Source organism: Diprion similis, chromosome 2 (assembly GCF_021155765.1).
Source record: "Diprion similis isolate iyDipSimi1 chromosome 2, iyDipSimi1.1, whole genome shotgun sequence".
NCBI classification, from domain to species: domain Eukaryota; kingdom Metazoa; phylum Arthropoda; class Insecta; order Hymenoptera; family Diprionidae; genus Diprion; species Diprion similis.
The window spans coordinates 950,882-973,767 of NC_060106.1; the positions used below are offsets into that span (position 1 = coordinate 950,882).

At 39.1% G+C, this 22,886-nt stretch overlaps 1 protein-coding gene across 1 annotated transcript in view; it reads left to right on the top strand.

Annotated features, from left to right (window-relative positions):
- The window catches only part of LOC124416179 (coiled-coil domain-containing protein 142), a 320,435-nt gene that overhangs the window by 168,686 nt on the left and 128,863 nt on the right, over window positions 1-22,886 (top strand). The gene's annotated exons all lie outside the window — the stretch shown is intronic.

Consider the following 22,886-nt stretch of genomic DNA (forward strand, 5'->3'; position numbering starts at 1 on the left):
ATTTTTGGCTTAACATGAAAGTAGATATTAACCGATTTATACGAAAGTGCCACAGCTGCTAACGGAAAAAGCTTGTTAGAAATAAGACTAAATTGCCAATGCTCATCTAGTCTAGTTGAATTAGCTTGAAAAGTGGCCGAAAACGGAAAACGGAAAATAGGTAATTTTTTTTTTTGCAATCGCTTCTCCGTAAGATGAGATAATAACCATCCACAGTTTGAAAAAGTTGTGCAACAATTGTTAAAAAATCGATTTATGAAAATTACGACACATTTTCGTGAATATCTCCGTTTCCATGCGAATTTCAAAAAAACTTATACATACCTTTTTTGTTCGTGAAGAAATTTCCTACAAAATGGGACCCATCCGATGTTCGACAATTTGAAATTGAATGCGCAGCGCCCGCTGATTCGTAAAAAGTGTTCTTTTTTTCAATCTTTCGTAATGAGTACAGAACTTGTAGAATAGTCTTAATAATCTTGGGAATGAATGTTTATGTGAGTATAATGAAGTATGCAAAACGCGGTTATGGCTGGTCGACCCGGTTTCGAGACGTTCATTTCTTTCAAATATTCAGAGCCTTGATTGCAAATTGCATCACGGTCGAACAAAATTTTTCCATCTAGTGATTATTTTTTTGCACACACTTCAAAGTATGCAGTATCGATCGCGCATCACAAAAAAAAAAAAAAATTCCTTTACGTGTTTTAAACAATATCTTAGACAAACATGCGAAATTCCGAGACAAAAGAGCGGCATAACTTTACGATTTCACGTGTTTTCAAAATCTCTGTTCCGTACCCGATTGGTAATTGAAAAAACGAGAATTTAAAAAAAAAAAATTTTGATTTGGATCAGTGGTTCCGTAGATATGCAGCATAACGCGTTTCGGCTAATAACAATGAAAGTAATTAATATTTCGACTTGAAATTTGGTATGCAGGTTCTGAAATATGTGTACTTCAGTTGTAAATATATCTGATCGGAAAATATGCCATGCATTCCGAAATGAGCTGATCTAAGTATGGGAGATTTGTGCGGTCGGAAGCGTTTTACGGCCGGGCGCGAGTGGAGGGGGAACGGTTCGTCTCTCTCGGGCGCGCTTGGTCTCTCTCTCGCTCCCGTTAGGACTATCCGCACCGAATTGTTCCAACATATGATGCTCTGCAACTTTTTATAGAGGCCCCAAATAAAAAAAAACGTATTGACGAAAGTTGTTGTCACTTACCTGAAAAATATGACGAAAATACTCTCTAAATTTTCAAAACATATTTACGCATTGAACGAAGCTTGTGCATTTTTTTTCTTTGCATACAATTGTATGTAACATTATTTAATACATTTTTCCATGATTAATAAAAAATAAAAGATTGTGGTGTTGGGACAGCGCTCCGTTCATAAAATGTATTAAATAATGTAACATACAATTGTATTCGGAGAAAAAAAATGCACAAGCTTCGTTGAATGCGTAAATATGTTTTGAAAATTTAGAGAGTATGTAGGAATATTAGAAGAAGAGAAAGAGAGAGAAAGAGAGATAAAGAGAGAGAGAGAGAGAGAGGGAGAGAACCATTGGCGAACACCTCGGCTATTGTGACGTCGGAGATGGAGAGGCAGTCGGCCTAATCCCCCTGGCCAGGAAGGAACTACGACATAGCAAACGACTAACTAATCAAAGACATCGGTGTTGTATTCGAAAGGCCGAAATTGTGCGCTATTTAAGGTGCCGCTGACCTGACTTGAAAATATCAAATCGTGACGTCATAAATACGTGCAGCGCCTCTGAACGTTGAACGGTGAACTAAGGCCGCTGATTTCATTGGCTTGTTGTGTTAGATCCAACCAATGATGTCAGTTACAGATCGAAACATACTTCTTGTGGACCATAAACGGGCTGCTGTCACATGAAAAACGCGTATACGAATCGAGCCATGTTTACAAAAAAATAACTGATAGTATAAGTTTTCCCGGATAACGTGTGTGCTTTTGTACGTGTGAATCTCCCTGGCGAGGGTGAAAGAAATTGTGGAACGGTGCAATCAGTGAATATTCAACATGCGGTAGCTCCGATCGGCCATGTTTGTTGTCGGGTGATTTTATTCACTTCATCATTCTTTATTATAAACATTATCAGCGATTTGCCTGAGCAGTGACTGAGATTCACACGTACACTATTATTCAAGCTACGATTTAAAATATTTCCAAGTAAGATTCATACTCTCGTTATCGCAGGATTCGTATAGGCTTTTTCACCCAATTTCCCCGCTTCTGACGTCACGAAATATATATATGACATGCCAGGTCAGCGGGGCCTTAATAAAGGACTCAAGCTTGAACCTGCTCGGCGAACCGGCGCGAGAAGACGCAATTTGCCACCGAATGGACCACGGCGACCTCTCTCTTTTTTCACCAGCCAGCCACAATAAAACAATCGTCGATAAGTACAATATTAACGCTTTAAACTACTATTAATTCCTCACGTTAAGTTGACAACCGTTAGCGTGTAAGGTACGAGCCTGTTTTCTGTTATAATTCATGTTGATTGTGATTACCAGCTAATAAAATTACTGCCACGATATCGAATAATCTCCAGGGTTTTTGGCAACCTATCTTCTCTATCGGCCTCTGACATCAATCACCTCTAGGTTTTTTAGATACCAGTCCCGTATATTCTTAAACAAAGAATTAATAAACAAGAAAATCTTACAAATTGGCAACCAACGTGCAGGGCCCGAAACCGTTGGAGATTATCGACAGCCTGTGTGTTATATGTATATATATGTGTATAGCTTTATGTATATAAGTAAATTGTCCAAACGACGACCTTATGTCTGATAGCAAAAACAAACGAAATAGTCGAGTGACGAGATCACAGCTTAAACTTGTCTCTGAGCAAAACAAGACAGCGTACTTCGATATAATAGAAAAAGATAACGAAAGCTATAAGAAGAAAAGAAATTTGAAAAATAAAGACCATTTGCAGAATAACGAAATTGATAGCAATATAGAAACAGTAATTAATTCAACAATGTTGGACAGGTCACCAAATGGATCATTAGATGCATCTCAGATGGATGCACAACTAGAAAAGCGACCGACGGAGATGCGACAGCAGATCGAAATTGAGTGGCAACGGTTGAAGGAAGCTCAACAAAGAATCGACGCGCAGCTAGCTAGGCTAGAGCAAGAACGTGTAGAATTGGCAAGGCAGAAGGAACAGCTAGAGGTCGAGCGAGGGGAGCTTCGTAGAGGTTCAGATAGTCTGCCCAGGACTAGCGGAGGTAGCCATGAGGTACCAAATAACATATTGAGCAGCTTGCAGCATTCAAATATTGACGTAAAGACTCTCAAATTTAGAGACGATAGAAATCCACTTGAATTTATCGAAGACTTAGAGTCATATTTTAAATTGAAGAATGTTCAGCGACAACACCAGATGCTAATTCTTGAGAATATAATAGAAAGTCGAGTCAAGTTATGGTATGAAGTAGAAAAGTCAAAAATACACGATTTTGAAACCTTTAAATCAGCGTATAGGAGGGAATTTTATTCAATCCCCGTTCAGGTCCGTTTTAAGAATCAATGGCTGGCTAGACGGCACAGAGGATCATCTGATGGTAGCATGCAGGCATACTTCTATGAGCAAATCAAGGACGCGAGGCATTTTGAGCCGAAGTTGAGCGAGTATGAAGTCAATTACTCTATTGCGCAGCAATTTCCGACTGAAATACGAAAAGCACTGTTGACGATGAATTTTTCTGATATAAGTATGATGGCTCAGGCACTCGCACAATTAGATAACACGAAAGACGAAGTAGGTAGTGAGAAAAATCGAGACAATTGGAGAGCGGGTAATAGTAATGGGTTACAGCACCGCGGTTATAAAGTTAATAAAATAGATAGGGAATCGGATTATACGGGAAGACAATACAGCGGGTATCGTCGCGATGATAGATACAGGTCAAACCGAGATCGAGAAGCAGATGCGAATTGGAGGGGGCGAAATAATGAATTACGATATGAAGAGCGTTTGTTTGACAGGGGTCAGAGGCGCGATAATAATGGAAGGGGCACAAATGGTGGAAACGAAAATCAATACAATTGTCAAATGCCCGACACACGCCGTCCACCTCCCAATTACAATAATCATGCTTCGCAAACTCAGTCGTATCATTCTAACACCGGTCATTTAAACTAGAGGTGGGCACGCTTCAGCGAGGCAGTGCCGGATTGAAGGGTGTGGGGGCCTGTAGGCGGACAGGTGGTGGAGGCCCAGTTAAGGAAGTAAAGACCATCATCAGTATATAATTTTTTATTGCAAATGTGATAATGAACTATGTTAATATAATTTCTAAATTACAGTAAGTGGGGCACTTTCTTTGGTACAATACGTCGATCTAGTTCTATATTAAATTCGAAGTCGTACTTTTCTTGCGTTTTTCTTAGCAAAATCATCGATGATGTCTGAAATGTCCAACACTTTCATCGAATCATATTCAGTGCTCAAAATAGTACGATCAATGAGATTTCCTTCAGTCATCGTTGTACTTAATCGATTTTTAATCAGCTTCAATTTTGAAAAAGACCGTTCGCCACTGCAGTTGGATGTCATTATGCAAAGATATATTCTCAGCATTATCTCTACATTTGGAAAACTATCTTTTAGTTGCTTGTTAATCAATAATTTTAGCATGAAATGTTCTTGGCTCATTCCTTCTTCTTTTTCCTGAATAAATTCATTACAAAATTCTCTATAGTGTACAAGCTCGATTCCAAGATTCTCATCAAGGTCATTCTTGTAAACATCACATAATGATTTGGCCCGATAATTAATTTCTTCCGGAGTCAGATCATTGAGTTCTCTCAGAAAACCGAATCGGGAATGTATTTCTGTGTATGCGGAAATTATTTTGGTTAATGACATAATGAATTGGTCAATAATCGGAAGAAAACTCTGTACGCGAAATTTTTCTGATGCAGTCAACTCGACTTCTGGTGTATGTGCGTAGTCTAATGGATTCAGACATACGTTACCTGTGCACTTTCGTTTGTTCTCCATTACATACTGTTTATTTCCACATAGCTCTGCTCCTTGACGTTCGTACTCCGAAAATGAATCTCTTTTAATTTCAATGAAAGACTTAAGAGATTCGAGCATTTCTATTGAGGTGTTTAGAACTATCTCAGGAGACTGTAAGCATTTGCTTGTATGATTAACTCTGTCGAGAATTTCATTCCAGAAAACGGCAAAGATACCGATTTCGAGCTTGGACATTTGGTCATATAACCCACGTGCCTCGCTATTCTCTCCTACCATTTCCGATAAAGTAGTTTTTATTTGAGCATAACCACGGACTAAAAATTTAGTAGCATTTGCTCGTGATGACCAGCGAGTTGTGCTTACCCTCTTCGGAACATGTACGGGATTTTCTGGCGTACATGCTGATCTCAAGCAACTAACGAGTGCGCTATAGCGCTCTGTCGAAGAGGTGAAAAAGACATAAATTTGTTCCAGAAAACTGAAAAAAAATTTAGCCTTGGGACAGCTATTCATTGTATCAGTTCCAACCAGATTAAGCGAGTGTCCAAAACAAGGAACCCAGCATGCTAAGTCATTCGCCTCTCGAACCATAGCTTGAAGACCCGCAAACTTCCCGCTCATAGCCGATGCGTTGCCATATGACTGACCACGGCAATTTTTTATATTAAGATGATTCTCATTTAAAAAATTCATCAAGCCGTCAAACATATCTTTCGCTTTATGACCCTGGTTTGGCATAAAAGTCAAAAATCTCTCGACCGGATCACCATTTTCTTCTATGTAACGAAAGATTAAAACTAGTTGATCTATGTGACCCTCATCTTTTGTAGAATCAAGAGTAAACGAATAATACTGCGAATGTTTAATTCGGCGAATAATTTCATCGAATACACGTCGAGCGATCAACTGTCTAAATTCGTTGCAAATTGTCGACGAGAGGTAATTGACATGGCCTCGCCCAGGGTTCGCATGATTTCCAATATGTCCTTTCAGAAAATCATCATACTCGGCAAGTAATTCGAGCAACCCAAGATAATTACCGTTGTGTGCAGAACCAATAATTTCGTTGTCTCCTCGAAAAGGCAAACCACGCTCGCTAACAAAGAGAATCACGGATGCTACTTTTTTGAGTACATTCCGCCAATAGTTTATTTCGTCGTCCAATTGTTGGATAAGTTCGAAATCGATCCGTCCCGATTCTTGAGAACGCGTTTGAAAAGAAATCGTAGCTTTGAGATGAGCCGAAGACGTCTCATGCTTTATCAAACGATCGCTAGCGTTTTTCCAGTCGCAATATCCACCATGTGAAAATTGAGTTTCAACCGTATTCAATAGTTTACAAAAGAAACAGTAAAGTTCTCCATTGCTTGGGGAAAAACATAACCATTCCCGTTTGATGGTTTCACCATTTTTGTGTTTTCTTTCGAACATACTCATTTGGCATGTTCTGGTGAAATTCTTATCATATTGTTTGACTGATTCACGTTTAAAAAGCTCCGCATCACAATTTTGGACTTTGTTACTACCTAATTTCAACCAATAACTGATATGATCTTTCATATTGTCCGGCCACGTACCAATATCACAGTCTGAAAATATTTCGTCTTCAGTTTGTAATCTGTTCACTTCTTCAGAAATCGTATCATTAACCACGTCGTCACGGTCAATATTGCTCTAAAATGTAAAACAACGGTTCAATCTTCATAAATATGTTACTTTCTATCATTTTGTCATTTTCGAAATACTATGTTGCACTCACATGATCTTTTTTCACTGGTCCGTCCAATATTGTGGGATCGTTGAGAGCAGCGTCATCCTCAGCTATCTTCTAAAAAAAAATTATTGATTTGATCATATTTTATCAATGATTTTGATAGGCTGCTGTATGACGTTCCATTCTACTATTTTCGCGAAAAGTTGAATAATGTTTCTCGGCGTACTATTTCGTCAGGATTTTGTAAAGCTGTTGAAGTTGTTGGTCTCTTTATGACAAAATCAGTTAGCCGACGTGTTTGCGAGAGAATTTCGGACCCCCGTTTTTGTTTTTCCTTAGCATTTTTACGTTTATCAGAGCTGGCTTGATAATGGCGTGGAGTTTTATGACGATCAACTTGTCTGTTGTTCATTATAGAAAGTACCTTAAAAAAATAATTAATAAAAAATTATCGATTCATTGATATTTAATAGAGTTAAAATGTATATAGTATGTAGTATAAGTTTAAGTTCATCCATTGTATATTCTTGTATTTTTTGACGGAAAATGTTGAATTTTTAGTTATACTTACTTTCGGAATTCGATGTTCATCAGAATCAGAATCATAAACAAATACTATAATTGATTATAGTTCACGCCGAAATAAATTATTTGCCGTGATATATCTTAATTATTCTGCAACGTTAGATATATACGATCCGAAAACATTTAAAAAGCTACGTATTCGGACTATATTTTACGTCGCCAAAGTATTGACCAACAATTGGAGAGAACTGATTACTATTGTCCCATGTTAAACGAATATTATTGAGGTTAGGTGAGTAACTTACCATCGGCGGTTCAGCATTTTAGTCTTATCGGTAAAACAGACTACTCGTCGATTATTGGTAACCAAAGTTGAACGATACGCTATGTGGGTGGCGGTAATTTTAAGTAAGTGGGTCGTATCTCACTTTGAAGACGAGATTATGAAGATTCTGTAATAAAATATTGAGTTTAATAGGGATAATCGTGAACACCAGAGCAGCAAAAATGTAATGTTGATTGAAAAAACGTCGATAATTGACATTTTTTGTCACCAATATCAGCCGATATGACCCATTTACTCCGCCATTATCACTAGCCACACCTCCTCTTTGGATCCCAATAATGATGGTACTCATGTTTGTGGAAATTTAAGCGTGATTAAATTTGACTGACTTTTTTAATACTCTGTTTTAATTTACAATCTTCGAAATAAAGATTTATCTGGCTGAGAATTTAAAATATACGTAACGCTTTCGCGTTTGCTTCATAACTTTTTTTTCAAACTTCAAAAAACAATTTTCCTCAATTTTCCAAACTTGATCGGTCAGTAGTGAATATGAGTTGAAGTTGGTGGGGGCCCTCAAATGGTGAGGACCTGTAGGCTGCCGCCTACTCAGCCTCGTGCCTAGATCCGGCACTGCAGCGAGGTCCCGTTGCGTGCCATGAGTTTTTTGATTTTGTAGAGGACCTATATCAAGATGTAGACGGAAATAATTTACCAGGGGGACAGGAGCGAGATAAAATAGAGTCTACGCCGCGGGTAAAAATTTAAATTGGCGGCCGAACGATATTTGCACTAATGGACACAGGAAGTCAAATAACCTGTCTGTCAGAAACAATTTATAATGAACTCAAACGGGGGATCATATTTCGAAAACTACCAGTTAGTAATACCTTTATTGTACCCGCTATCGGTAAGAAATCCACTCATGTAAAGAAGCAGGTGTCCATAGACTTCACGATAGGAGGGCAGCGGTTCTCGTATACCTTTTTGATAATACCATATTTGTCAACGGAATCTATTCTGGGATATGATTGGCTTAGAAAGAATGGATCGGTAATAAATTTAGACGAATGTACGTTGATCGTGAATGGAGCGCGAGTGAAGTCGGGAGATGTATGGTTCCAGCGACGATGTTTCGAGAGGGTTGAGTCACGTAATGAGGGGACTAGTACGTATCTGCTTATAGTCCAAAGTGCAATAGAAAACGAAATGGCGAACACTATTGAATCGGGAGAGAAAGATGAGTCAGGTGAAAACGAGCGCGGTTCAGAGTTGCAGGTTCATAGTATTGAAAAATCAGATTCAACTTTCTCGGAAGATCTGCGCAGGGTCGCGCAGCAGCTAACGATATTTCCTCCACATCAATCGCGATCCATAATCGAATTATTGCTAAGGTATAAACCATTGTTTTCTAATAAGCCGGGTTGTACGGGGTTATACGAGCATAATATTAAACTAACGAAGGAAAATCCGTTTATCCAGAAATCGTATCCGATTCCAATGAGACTTCGAGAGGCAGTAGATCAGGAGATTAAATTTATCGTAGAAGCAGGCGTCATCGAACGGTCGACCAGTCCGTTCTGCAATCCGCTAAGAGTCGTTAGTAAAAAAGATGGTCGGGTGCGAGTGTGCCTAGATGCAAGATACTTAAACAACGTCATCGAAGGTGATAATGAATCTCCCCCGCTTATCGCGGAACTCGTGCAAAAATATCATGGTGTTAAATACTTCAGTGCGATAGATCTAACGCATGGATATTGGCAGGTTCCACTTGCACGACAGGCGCGTCCGTACACCGCGTTCCTGCATGGATCCACCCTCTACCAGTTCTGTCGGGTACCTTTTGGCTTGAAGACGGCAGGGGGTGGCTTCATCAGAGCACTGAGCTTGGCGTTTGGGGAAGAATTTCAGGAATTCTTAACTATGTATATAGATGATTTATTAGTCGCTTCGTGTGTGTTTGAGGACCATTTGATGCATTTGGGAAGATTGTTTGATGCGCTTCTTAAAAATAACTTTACCATCCGGTTATCCAAAACTAAATTGTTTCAGATAGCAATACCGTTTTTAGGTTTTGTAATATCCACGCAAGGAGTCATGCCCGATCCGGATAATTTAAAGACGATTTTAGAATTTCAAGAACCGCGAAGCAAACTGGAAATGCAGAAGTTTCTGGGGATGTGTAATTTCTATCGGCAATTCAACGTGTCACACGCTGTGTATGTCCAGCCATTTAGAAATCTGTTGAAGAAGGACGAACCGTGGTCATGGACCCAGCAACACAGCGAGGCTTTCCAATGCTTGAAGGAACGATTTATAAAAGTGGTAGCTCTCCATCATATAATGCCGGACAGACAGTTTAAGGTACATACTGACGCGTCAGATAAAGGGCTAGGTGGAATACTATTCCAAACTCACGATAACGGTGAACAAGCGGTGATAGCCGTTGCTAGCAGAGGTTTGAAAAGCCCAGAACTTAACTATACAACTACCGAAAAGGAGTTATTGGCAATAATTTATACCATTCACAAATTTAGATATTATCTGATTGGCGCGCCGTTCGAAATTATCACGGATCATAAATGTTTGACGTTTCTTAACACAACCCCGTTTCTCACAGCGTGTTTAGCGCGGTGGAGTATCATTTTACAAGAATATTCATTCAAGGTCTCACACTGTAAAGGAGTTGAAAATAAGGTTGCAGATTTTCTTAGTAGAAACCCTGAGGGACGATTTCACGATGAAAATAATGATAATGAATTCACTGTCGCGAGGATTGTCCGAATGACGATGAGAGGGTGTGGCGAACGCGAAACACAAGCGTTAACTATTGTATGTAGCTTGGAAATTGACGCACAGGTGTGCTCTCAGTTGAAAAAAACATCAAAACATTGCAACAGTCGGATGTAGAACTACAAGCCATGGTAGGGGTAAGAGATAGCCTTGATGCAGGGGGACGGTTGCAACAATATGAGGATGTATGGTTTCACAGAGCTCGCGAAAATGACGTATGGCAATTAGTAATTCCGAAGAATCTTCAGAGTCTATTAGTGAAAGAAATGCATGAAAGATTGGGTCATGTAGGCGTGCACAAAACAACCAAGTATGTGCAAAACTTTTTCTATTGGCGTGGTCTAACCCGTGATGTAAAACAAATCGTGTTAAAATGCGATCTCTGTCAACGGGTGAAATACATTACGTACAGTATGGAGGGTGCATTTCAAATGATAAAGACCGAGAATCCGGGTGAACTTGTCACAGTTGATTTTTACGGTCCACCCCCAAAAATGGATCGGTGGAGTGCAATATCTATTTGTGTTAGTCGACGCCTTTTCAAAATTAGTAACCTTATACGCAATCAAGAGAGCCACAACGAAAACTGTTTTAAATAAGATTATAAAAGATTATTTACCGAAGCACGGAAAACCAGGTAGAATTCTCGCCGATAATGGAACACAGTTCACTTCCCCTATTTGGGCGAATACTCTACGAAAAGAAGGTATTAAAATATTATTTTCGTCTGTACGACACCCGCAGTCTAATCCGACTGAGCGAATCATGAGGGAACTCGGACGTATGTTCGATGGGCAAAATACGTTTCACGGATCGAGTCATTATTTAATTTGGTAACGCATAGAAGCACGGGTTTTTGTCCATATGAGTTGCATTATGGTCGGAGCCCGCATGATGGCATCCGAAGTCTAATTAGGTTCCCACCCGGTAAAGAAATTCCACATGATGCAAAAATTGTACTAGCCCGCAAAAACCTGGTACAAAGTTTTCAAAATCGTGCGAAGCAGCAAAAATCTATTAGCAAGGTGCATATTAACATTGGCGACGAAGTCTTAATTCGACTACCACATCCATCAAGTGCAATGGATAGGGTTACAGCTAAGTTTTTTCATCTTTATGAGGGTCCCTATATTGTCCAACAAGCCGCTGGTGTAATTGCATTCAAATTAGGATATGTTGACGGGAAAGAGAAGATGAAGGGAGTCTTTAATCGAAGCAATCTGAAGCTCTATCACTCAGCTGATTCCATATGATAAAAATGAAATTTGACGACCGACCATGTTCACTCAATGCGACGTGCCGTCGCATCCTCGCCGGCGGTATAGAAGTTTAGTCTATGAGTGTAAGCAAGGACGTCTACTCCAGTATGTGTAAAGTCAAAGAAGATTGTTCTGTTAAATGTGAGGTAGCTATATAAGTATTTGATTCAATACGTGTGACTTTCGAGTCGTATAGGGAAGAATTGGTTGTAAGATGAGTTATATTTGTGAATTTGTCGACTGACGTATTAGAATAGAAAATAATTGGATACAATTCCGCATTAACCGGAGGCTTTTAATAGATGTAAAAGAAACAATACCGCGACTAGTGCACATATTGGCACAGAGTGCATGTTTTAGGGATAGTATATAGTCATTAAGAATAGCTAGTAAGGTCATAGATGAATAAGACTAAATCAACCATGTGTTCGGGTAAATTGAAAGTGAGAAGCCTAAAGAACGTACTTAATGTTTTGTTTATTTCATCTCATTAACTTTATCCAAAATAAAAGGGAGACGATGTAGGAATATTAGAAGAAGAGAAAGAGAGAGAAAGAGAGATAAAGAGAGAGAGAGAGAGGGAGAGAACCATTGGCGAACACCTCGGCTATTGTGACGTCGAAGATGGAGAGGCAGTCGGCCTAATCCCCCTGGCCAGGAAGGAACTACGACATAGCAAACGACTAACTAATCAAAGACATCGGTGTTGTATTCGAAAGGCCGAAATTGTTCGCTATTTAATAAAGGACTCAAGCTTGAACCTGCTCGGCGAACCGGCGCGAGAAGACGCAATTTGCCACCGAATGGACCACGGCGACCTCTCTCTTTTTTCTCCAGCTAGCCACAATAAAACAATCGTCAATAAGTACAATATTAACGCTTTAAACTACTATTAATTCGTCACGTTAAGTTGACAACCGTTAGCGTGTAAGGTACGAGCCTGTTTTCTGTTATAATTCATGTTGATTGTGATTACCAGCTAATAAAATTACTGCCACGATATCGAATAATCTCCAGGGTTTTTGGCAACCTATCTTCTCTATCGGCCTCTGACATCAATCTCCTCCAGGTTTTTTAGATACCAGTCCCGTATATTCTTAAATAAAGAATTAATAAACAAGAAAATCTTACAAGTATTTTCGTCATATTTTTCAGGTAATTGACAACAACTTTCGTCTATACGTGTTTTTTTTATTTGGGGCCTCTATAAGAAGTTACAGAGCATCAAATGTTGGAACAATTCGGTGCGGATAGTCCTAACGGGAGCGAGAGAGAGACCAAGCGCGCCCGAGAGAGACGAACCGTTCCCCCTCCACTCGCGCCCGGCCGTAAAACGCTTCCGACCGCACAAATCTCCCATACTTAGATCAGCTCATTTCGGAATGCATGGCATATTTTCCGATCAGATATATTTACAACTGAAGTACACATATTTCAGAACCTGCATACCAAATTTCAAGTCGAAATATTAATTACTTTCATTGTTATTAGCCGAAACGCGTTATGCTGCATATCTACGGAACCACTGATCCAAATCAAAATTTTTTTTTTTTAAATTCTCGTTCTTTCAAATACCAATCGGGTACGGAACAGAGATTTTGAAAACACGTGAAATCGTAAAGTTATGCCGCTCTTTTGTCTCGGAATTTCGCATGTTTGTCTAAGATATTGTTTAAAACACGTAAAGGAATTTTTTTTTTTTTTTGTGATGCGCGATCGATACTGCATACTTTGAAGTGTGTGCAAAAAAATAATCACTAGATGGAAAAATTTTGTTCGACCGTGATGCAATTTGCAATCAAGGCTCTGAATATTTGAAAGAAATGAACGTCTCGAAACCGGGTCGACCAGCCATAACCGCGTTTTGCATACTTCATTATACTCACATAAACATTCATTCCCAAGATTATTAAGACTATTCTACAAGTTCTGTACTCATTACGAAAGATTGAAAAAAAGAACACTTTTTACGAATCAGCGGGCGCTGCGCATTCAATTTCAAATTGTCGAACATCGGACGGGTCCCATTTTGTAGGAAATTTCTTCACGAACAAAAAAGGTATGTATAAGTTTTTGTGAAATTCGCATGGAAACGGAGATATTCACGAAAATGTGTCGCAATTTTCATAAATCGATTTTTTAACAATTGTTGCACAACTTTTTCAAACTGTGGATGGTTATTTTCTCAATATCCATCTTACGAAGAAGCGATTGCAAAAAAAAAAAATTACTTTTATTTTGGTTTTCCACTCCTTTTGCTAATTCAACTGGACTAATCACCGACACACCGACGACAGCCTTTGAAAAAATTTCTTTGGAAATAGTAGGGCCCTTACCAACAACAGCCTCAGGAAATAAGTACCTATTGACGATCCAAGATAACTTGACAAAATATTCCACAGCAATACCCCTGAAAGAAACATCTTCGAAAACTATCGCGAAGGATCTGGCAGAAAAATTCATCTGCACATTCGGAGCTCCACTTTCAATTCTGACCGACCAGGGTCCTAATTTCCTGAGCCCAGTTATAATGGAACTGGCCAAAGTTTTTAAAATCAAACAAATAAAGACGACGGCATACCACCCGCAGTCCAACGGCTCCCTCGAACGGAGTCATCACGTTCTCATCGAATATTTGAAACATTACATTCGGAACAAAAGCAACTGGGACAAGTGGGTCATATTTGCGATGTTATCCTACAATACCTCTGTCCACGAAAGCACTGGATTTACCCCAATAAACGAGACGAGGACAAAACTCGACGATCACTACCACGGGCCGTACGAAATAAACGATATTATTAACAATATTAAAACCAAACTACAGATTAACGACTACAAGACCAAGGTAGTACACATTAACAAAATGAAATTAGCAACTGGATAAGAAATAAGAATAAACACACCGCCTCATCCGCTGAAACCAACTTGAACATATCTTTCGGAATCGGACTGTTCCTACTATACGTCATAAACAAAGTATCACTGGTCAGCAAAATCCTCGTTACACTCCTGTCAGTAGTACACTGCCTACGCAAAAAGAAACCCGCCACCCTTTCTGTAGAACGTGATACCGAAATCACAAACGCTATAGAATTCATAGCACTTCCGACACCTAACAGAAGATCTCAAACGCCCCCTACACAACAGACTTGCCAAACTCAGATACCGATTAAAAATCAAAAAATGAATACCACTCTTGCGCCGACCAGACCCGATCGTAGCCAGCAGATCACGTCATTCTACGAATCATAACTTCTTTTCATCCAATACTATGTTATATTATACTTTGTATTACTAATCAACAAAATGTGCAACACCTTCGTTATACGAATTACTGTTATTAGAATTAAGATTACAATAAACACTGCAGGCTATTAATTGACAGACACCTGTACCCACCAAAATCATATACGATATCTTTAAGCTATACATATATAAAACTGAGTATAAAACACTCAAACCAAACTCAATATTACTGCGAATGACATCGCCCCAGATTCTTTTATACATACCAAAATAACTAACGTAATGTAAGACATTTATAACTAAGGCTACTATCGCAAATAAGTGACACTATATGCCCAACACTCATGTCCTAGTATGCTTGAATGACTGAAATTATACTTCGAATTATTGTATCTACTTATACCATTGCCAATAAGGCAATGCACACCATAATTCTATAAATGCTACGACCACGAAGTATTACGTACTTCGTACTATATCCTAAGTACTCACGTACTTTTAAGACCTTTATAACTAACCTTACAACTACATTTATGCTACAAAAATCTTGATTTCACTACGCTCAACCAAAAATTTTTTTCCGGGGGATGGGCGTGTTACGTGCTCAGCCCCTCTTCACACTCACCACTCATTCTTCGTCCCACTTATCAATGATACTCTCCATTTCATCCTACTACACTATCTCCGATACATCCTGTCCACACCTGACTATCTCCTCTCGTTCCGAGAACCCTGACTATGCACCCTGCTTTTCTTCACTGACTCTCGCTTCGCTCTCGACTCGCTACTTCACTTCTGATCCACCTCTTAAACTGTACCCATCGAATAAAAAGTTGTAAACAGAATCGTCAAATACTCACTACATTCCCGGTTACTACAATAGTGTAAAAGCGGAATAGAACCAAACGGCTATTCCTTACCGCTCGGGAATAACCGACATACAAGTCGTTACACACATGTCATCAATGTTCTTATTGCTCATCAATATGCCACTAAATAAAATTTTAACTGTTCAAAATTACAAAATAATACGATTTATTGAACACATTTGAGATAGAAATGAAGAAAAATTTTTTTTTAAGAAAATAATTTTTTTAAATAAAATTCAAAAATTAATATTTTTAAAAAATCAAGAAACACAGTTTCGAAAATTTCAGGATCTCTTAAGATTGGTTCAAGGTAGAATACAAAAAAATTTGAGTCAAAAATTTATTGTCCATCGTCAATTTTGAGAACTTTTAAAAATTCAAAATTTTACAAGTTCGAGATTTTTCAAAATTTTCTTTCGAACATTTTTTTTTTCACAGCCCCAAGTATCACCCTTGAAATTAACGATCGATCATTTTTGGAATTGCAACAGTTTTCAAGATTTTTAAAATATAAGTTTAAGAAACAAGAAAATTTGTGAAATTTCGAGTTCTTCATAACTTTTGAAGAAATTTTTTTTTAGCAGAACTTCGTTATAGAATAGCAAAAAACTCCGGCCCAAAATGCGGCCAAATCGAAGGGGGTCGATTCCAACTATTGGTCGATTTGACATGGAATGACCCATATATGTTTCAGCTTTACTGGTGGAATAATGGTTAATATAGCGTATGAGAACTATCGATGTATGGGTAATGGATGTTATGGTGGTAACTGTGTACTTTGATATTGGTTAAGATATATGGTAAGAGCACGTAAGGCTGTCTTACGGTATCTACACGTTAGTAAAGGTAGGGCGCAGAGAGGGTGCCGCGTGGTTTCCGGCGGGGACGTAACATCCCTGTACGCCGAAAGCCGAAGTATACGTAAGGGTTAGGTGAACGCTAGCCCAGGTGTTTCAGAAATACGATAAGAATAGCCACATGAGACATTTGGTAGATGAATTCTTCAGGTGGTTGGGATCATAGTCATCCTGGTACCTTGTTTGCTTGCGCCGGAGCGCGAAATTACAGAATTCACAAAGAAAAGCATATAACACACATGCACTATCGGCATGTATTACCGGCATGCACGTAATGTCGGTAACAAATGTTGCCAAACTGAGGTTTTGGTGTTCTTCGTAATCGAAGACCAGATCAGCTGCCATTTTGTCATTTCTCCATCAAATTTCATGGAACTGGGATCAAAATGTGTGTTTCATTACCGTCGAGTGGCATCATACGGGAGAGTTTGATCCATTCAGTGCAACTGTTAAAATTTGGCCAATTTCCGTGGGTGGTAACGAAACTGTAAATTTTTTTCTGAATTTTGAAAAATTAAAAATCTGCTCCACTTTTCGCCAAAATGTTTTCGAGGTGTACAACGTGTCTTTATAAGCATCTTAAGCGAGTATCTTACTGATACTCAGAACTTTTACTGTCTTTCTCAAATTGATTCCGTTTTCATGATCTGTAAGTACCCAAAGAGCCTAACAAATCTGGTAGTTGAACTTAAACATCCGTTCAAAGTTATAAACGTTACGCCTGACAATGAGAATATAGTATAAATAAAAATACTCAACTTCAAAGCGCTCCGTACGCATTAGGAATGCTTGGATGATATTCATATTCGCACGTTTTATTGAAGGAAAAAGAGTGAAGAAACCCTGGTATGGAATTTGAAACTGGACCACTAGTTTCTTTCAATCCAAAGATAGAACTTGATATCTCAAATTTGCATTTTCAGCGGTACGAGTAACTAAAATCATGTGTTCCTTTTGCACTATAAAGAAATCGACACTAAGGTTCGTGTATAACATATTTACGAAAGTTCGTGCCGAATCAGAACTCATTTAAAGCAAAACACATGCGCAGGGAGTGTTTCGAGTATCAAAAAATATAGTTTAAAGTTAATCGTACTTTAATGAATACAGAAAAAAGAACGACAAATTATCCAGAATATCTGGTCTAAATAGAAACCGCAGTTGAATAATCGTGTTAGGTAGTCTGAGCCTTTTCAGATTGATGCTGTTTCTTCTTACAAGTGGCCGAGATAGAATCCTCTTCCGAAGACGTTTCCGAATTCACACCGTAGGAAATATAAATTGAAATAATGAGTGCCCAAGCAAAATAATAGTTAGGGCCAAATCAAAATAAAATTATTCATAGTAATAGAACACAAAAATCAGTGAATAATTCGACATATTCAGTAGTACCTCGTCAACACAGTCAGAAGTATTGACTTCATTTTCGACCGCCTGACCAAATAACTGCCAGATACTGGAATGAACAAAAAGACAATTCTCATTAGTCTGACCTGGCTCTAATGACAGCGTCGATGCAAAATTTTCAAGCTTTTTTTCACTCGTTGTAGTGTGTGCAGTTGATGAATGATGGAAAGTTGATGTTGATGCAGGGCCGTCTTAAGGCATGAGCTAGCGGGGCTATAGCCTAGGGCGCTTTGGCCTGGGCGGGGGGGGGGGGGGGGGGGGGGGGCGAATGTGACGCGCGGCTTGGGGCCCAAGCACCTGAACCCACGACGCTGGCCCTGATGCGATACAGCTGTGGTTGAATTGAAGTACCTACGCCCGCCGCGACGCGGCACGTGCTCGTTGATTCGCCCCCAACTAAAGCGTCCCGGTGGGTATTATTATTGCAGGCTGTGAACCACATGCAATTTATGGTGTACTGCGTCGCCGACACTACAGTTAACCCAATTTATTCACTCTTCATATGTATCGACCGTCTCGATGAATTTGTTCAGATTTCTCATTTCTTTGAGAGCAATGTACCTTCGCTTATTCGCTGCATAGTGCTGTCAATACGTTGTCGCTCGGGCATTGTATTCTCACTGGTAGATGGGCTTAGGAAACCCATAACAGTGTGGAACAAAAAAAAAAAAACATAATGTGTTCTCACATGCCAATTACAGTCATTTCAGATAGTAAAATAAAAAAAAAAGTGTTGGCAAATCACGTTCTACTCCTAGTAAAATAATCTGTCTTTCGCCACCCTCATTGATCGTCTCTATCTTAATTTTCCTCCTGAAATTTCATAAGATTAATAGTAATAAATTAAATATAGACAAAGACGAAAAGCTCTCTGCAGCTTTACAAAATGTTCGCAAGCTGGACAGCTTTTTTAAGTCACGATCGAATGATGAATCCCCCTCTTCAAGCGGGTGGCCAACTCTGTCGCGCCTGACAAAACCAAAGAAGTTCTTCCCGACGACATTACCTCAGCTGATAGCACTGAAGCGTCTGGAACAACCAATTGTGGTATAGGTGCAACAAATGTCTGCAACTCTGATTTAGAGTTCCCTGACAATGAGCTTGAAATAGACGACTTACCAAGTACCGACTTTTCAGATCCAGCTGAATGGCCACGCTTGTCTGAAGTGACAAGAGATTTGATAATTCGAAATATCACCCCTCTGGATAACTTGAAAGACATTGATTTTAAAAATTCTAAGCGTGTTTAAGCAACCCAAACGAGATCGGCTTCAATATCTATGTTTTTCAGTAAAATGAAGAATGGTCAATTGAGTAAAGAGAGTGGCTTAGATACTCAGTGTCTCAAGGGAAATTTTTCTGCATTTCGTGTAAACTTTTTTGCGAAAATCGCAATGCAAATTCTTTTACAACAGGTTTTAACGATTGGAAACACGAATACTGCTTTTCTGAACATGAAAGAAGCCATGAACATTGAAGTAATCTCCAAAATATGGTGGCACGAGGCGAAGTACTTGGAAAAATAGATACGTCACTTCACGCAAAATACTCAAAAAGAGTTGAGTACTGGCATGAAGTTTTGCGTCGCATAGTTAGTGTTATTAAATTTCTCGGTAAGCGTGGATCGGCTTTCAGAGGTTCCAATGAACTTATTGGGTTAAGTCAAAACGGTAACTTTCTTGGAATTATAGAACTGCCTGCAGGATACGATCCGTTTCTCAAAACACATCTCGAAATCTGTGCTAATAAGGGAAAAGGTCACGTGTCTTATTTGTTCAAAAACGTGTGCAATGAGTTCATCGAATTGATGTCTGAAGAGATGACCAAGAAAATAATAGATGGACTGAAAGCCAGTAAATATTACTCAATTTCTGTAGACTCATCGCCTGATATCACTCATTGCGATCAGATGACATCCATTTTACGAATGATTACGGGTACCGGTGAACCCGTGGAAAGGTTCATTAAATTTGTTCCTCAGCCTGGACACTCTGCCAATGACTTAGAGGTCGCTGTTTTAAAGACACTTACAGAGCTTGACATGGATATCAAAGATTGCAAACGGCAATCCTATGACAATGCTTCGAATATGTCAGGACCTTACGGTGGACTGCAAGCAAAGACTAACTCACATAATCCACTTGCACTCTATGTACCGTGTGCAGCCCACTCTCTTAATTTGGTAGGAGTATCGGCTGCAGGATGTTGTTTGAAAGTAACAGCGTTTTTTATGTTTTCTTGAGCGCTTCGACTTCCAGGTGAGAAATACTCAAACAAGAAGTCAAAAATGGTAACGGTGACATCAAGTTGTTACCTAAAGCATTATCGCAAACGCGTTGGTCGGCAAGATGTGACGCGTGTCATGCGCTCACAATGTCATATAATGCATTTTACTCAGCCGTAAAAATAATTGCAAACAATTTCCATGAGAATCCGGAGACTCGCGCTGAGGCTGAGGGTTTAAGTCGCCATTTTCAGCTCCTGGAGACTGGGATTCTTGCAAAGTTCTGGACAGATATCTTGGCAAGATTCGATAAAGCAAACAAATCCCTGCAGAATGTAGCCACTAATTTGAACGACGTAGTTAACATCTACAGATCATTGGAAAATTACGTTAATGGATTACGGGACCAATTTAACCACTACTAAACTGAAGGAAAAAATATTTCTGGTTGCACCGAGTATCAAAGTAAAAGTTGCAGACCTAAGAAGCGGAAACTTCGCTGCGACGAGTCCAGTAACGAGGGTGACACTGTTTTCGATGCTCGTAACGATCTGTAGATCAATACGTTGTTACTAGTTATCGACAAGCTTATTACAGAATTGTCGCGCAGAAGTGCGGTATATTCTGATTTTTACACAAAATTCGGATTTCTGAGTGGACTGTCATTACTTCCCGTATGTGACATAAGGAACTAAGCAGCTAAGATCGTTAAAATATACCCGGATGATCTGGAAGATGAGCTAGTTGAAGAGTACGTTGATTTTCACGAGTTTTTAAAAGTACTGTCACTTAAGGATAATTCGCCAGGAGAAATGCTAAAAATTGTTCGTAGTAAGGGACTCGTTGCAAGTTACCCAAATGTAGAAACGCTACTCCGAATATTTTTGTGCATTTTACCAACAAATGCAAGTGGAGAGCGCTCCTTCTCGATATTGAGAAGAGTAAAAAATTATTTGCGTAATTCGACTGGTGAAGAAAGGCTCTCTCACCTGTGTTCGTTTGCGGCAAATTCAGACCTGCTCGATGCAATTTCATTTGAGAAGATGATACAAAATTTTGCGGCTGTAAAAGCCCGAAAAGTCAGCTGTTACCAGCAACTACAAAACACGTTTTGACTGTGAAAATGTCCACCCACTTAGAGAAGCTACGATTTCTTATACTCGATTTTCAAAGGAATCTAAAAAACTAAGCACTTGACATTGCTGTACGAAATGTATGTAAACTTCCGAATGACGTATCACGGCAAAAAACCCGAGCCTTTATTGACGAAGAGTAAGTTTCTGCATAACAAACTTTTGATTTTCATCGACTGTTTGAAACGAAACGAGGTCCTCAAATCTGGACCAGTTTATATTTGTTACGATTTGAGGCTTAGAATAACTTTTCTGTACATCCACCTATTGCCTCATTTAACACCATCGTATAATCGAATATGATATACTAAGTGGTGGGTTGAGAAAGTTAGTATGAGAACCTTGAAGGTCCAGGGATTTGATTCGGTATTTTTTACTATAGTTTGTAGTTAACGTGCTAGGCTTCAAAGAGACAAAACCACTTTTGGTGGTTTCACACCAAAAGAGTTGACGGTTGTATCACTCAACGAATAAACTACCCCGTCAGTGTTTCTCCTTAAACCACAGTACAAATGTGACTGTTGAATCACTGCATTTCCAAGCGAAAAGTTTGAGCTCCAACATAATTCTCGTGGACTATCCTGGAGTGGTGGTGATATACTTTTTGAGAAGCTTGATTCCGTCATCAGATGCATGTCACTGCGTGATACTTTGATAGTTTATGTAAAGAGATTGGAGAAAAAAAATTGGCCGTAGAAAATTTTGTGTATAAAAGTGGAAGTCGTTCATTTGATGGATTTGGGATGGCTATCGTTGCAGAAAATTAATAAGACGTCAGATGGTACTGTGAAATGTGAGCATCATTCTAAATTATACCTAAACTATGCAGCTCAAAACGTGTTATCGATGCAAAATTTTCTGCTGAAACACAAAAGTCGATCGGCATCTACTCAAAAAATTTTACATTTCCTTTGTCTGAAGCATGGTTACACTATCGTTGAGTAGGAAACTTACATATAATCACTCTTATATCAGGATTATGATTTCACCTAAACTGTAATATCAAGTTTTGTTAATAAAATCTTTTTTATCGATATCAATCATCAATCAAGTTTTCTCTAGCTAGTTAAGATGGATTCTTTTCAACGAGCTTGTTCAGAGTTAGCGTCAACCAATTTCCAAACTTTTAGAGTTCAATGGCACGCCAAAACACGTCGGACGCTCGCAGATTGACGCAGTCCTCTCGACGTCAAGTCAAAACGTGTCTGACGATTCTAAGAATTCTTTATCGGAGTAAATTCCTGAAATGAATTCAAGGTCAAGGCAAGTTTTTCTCACGGCTCTAAAACTTTTGAAAATTCAACATCATACCGAAACCCGTTGGACGCAGAGCTTTTGAAGTCAAATCGAAACTTGTCGGAAGATGCCGAGAATAGTTTGTCAGCCTAAATTCCGAAAATTCGTTCAGAGTTGTTACAAGCCTGCCAACGTCTTACCTCCCCTCGAAAGCTTTCGATCGCTAGTGATCAGAGGGATAGAAGAATCTTCCTGAAACTGACTAACGATGAAATAACCTTCTGGAAGCTGAGT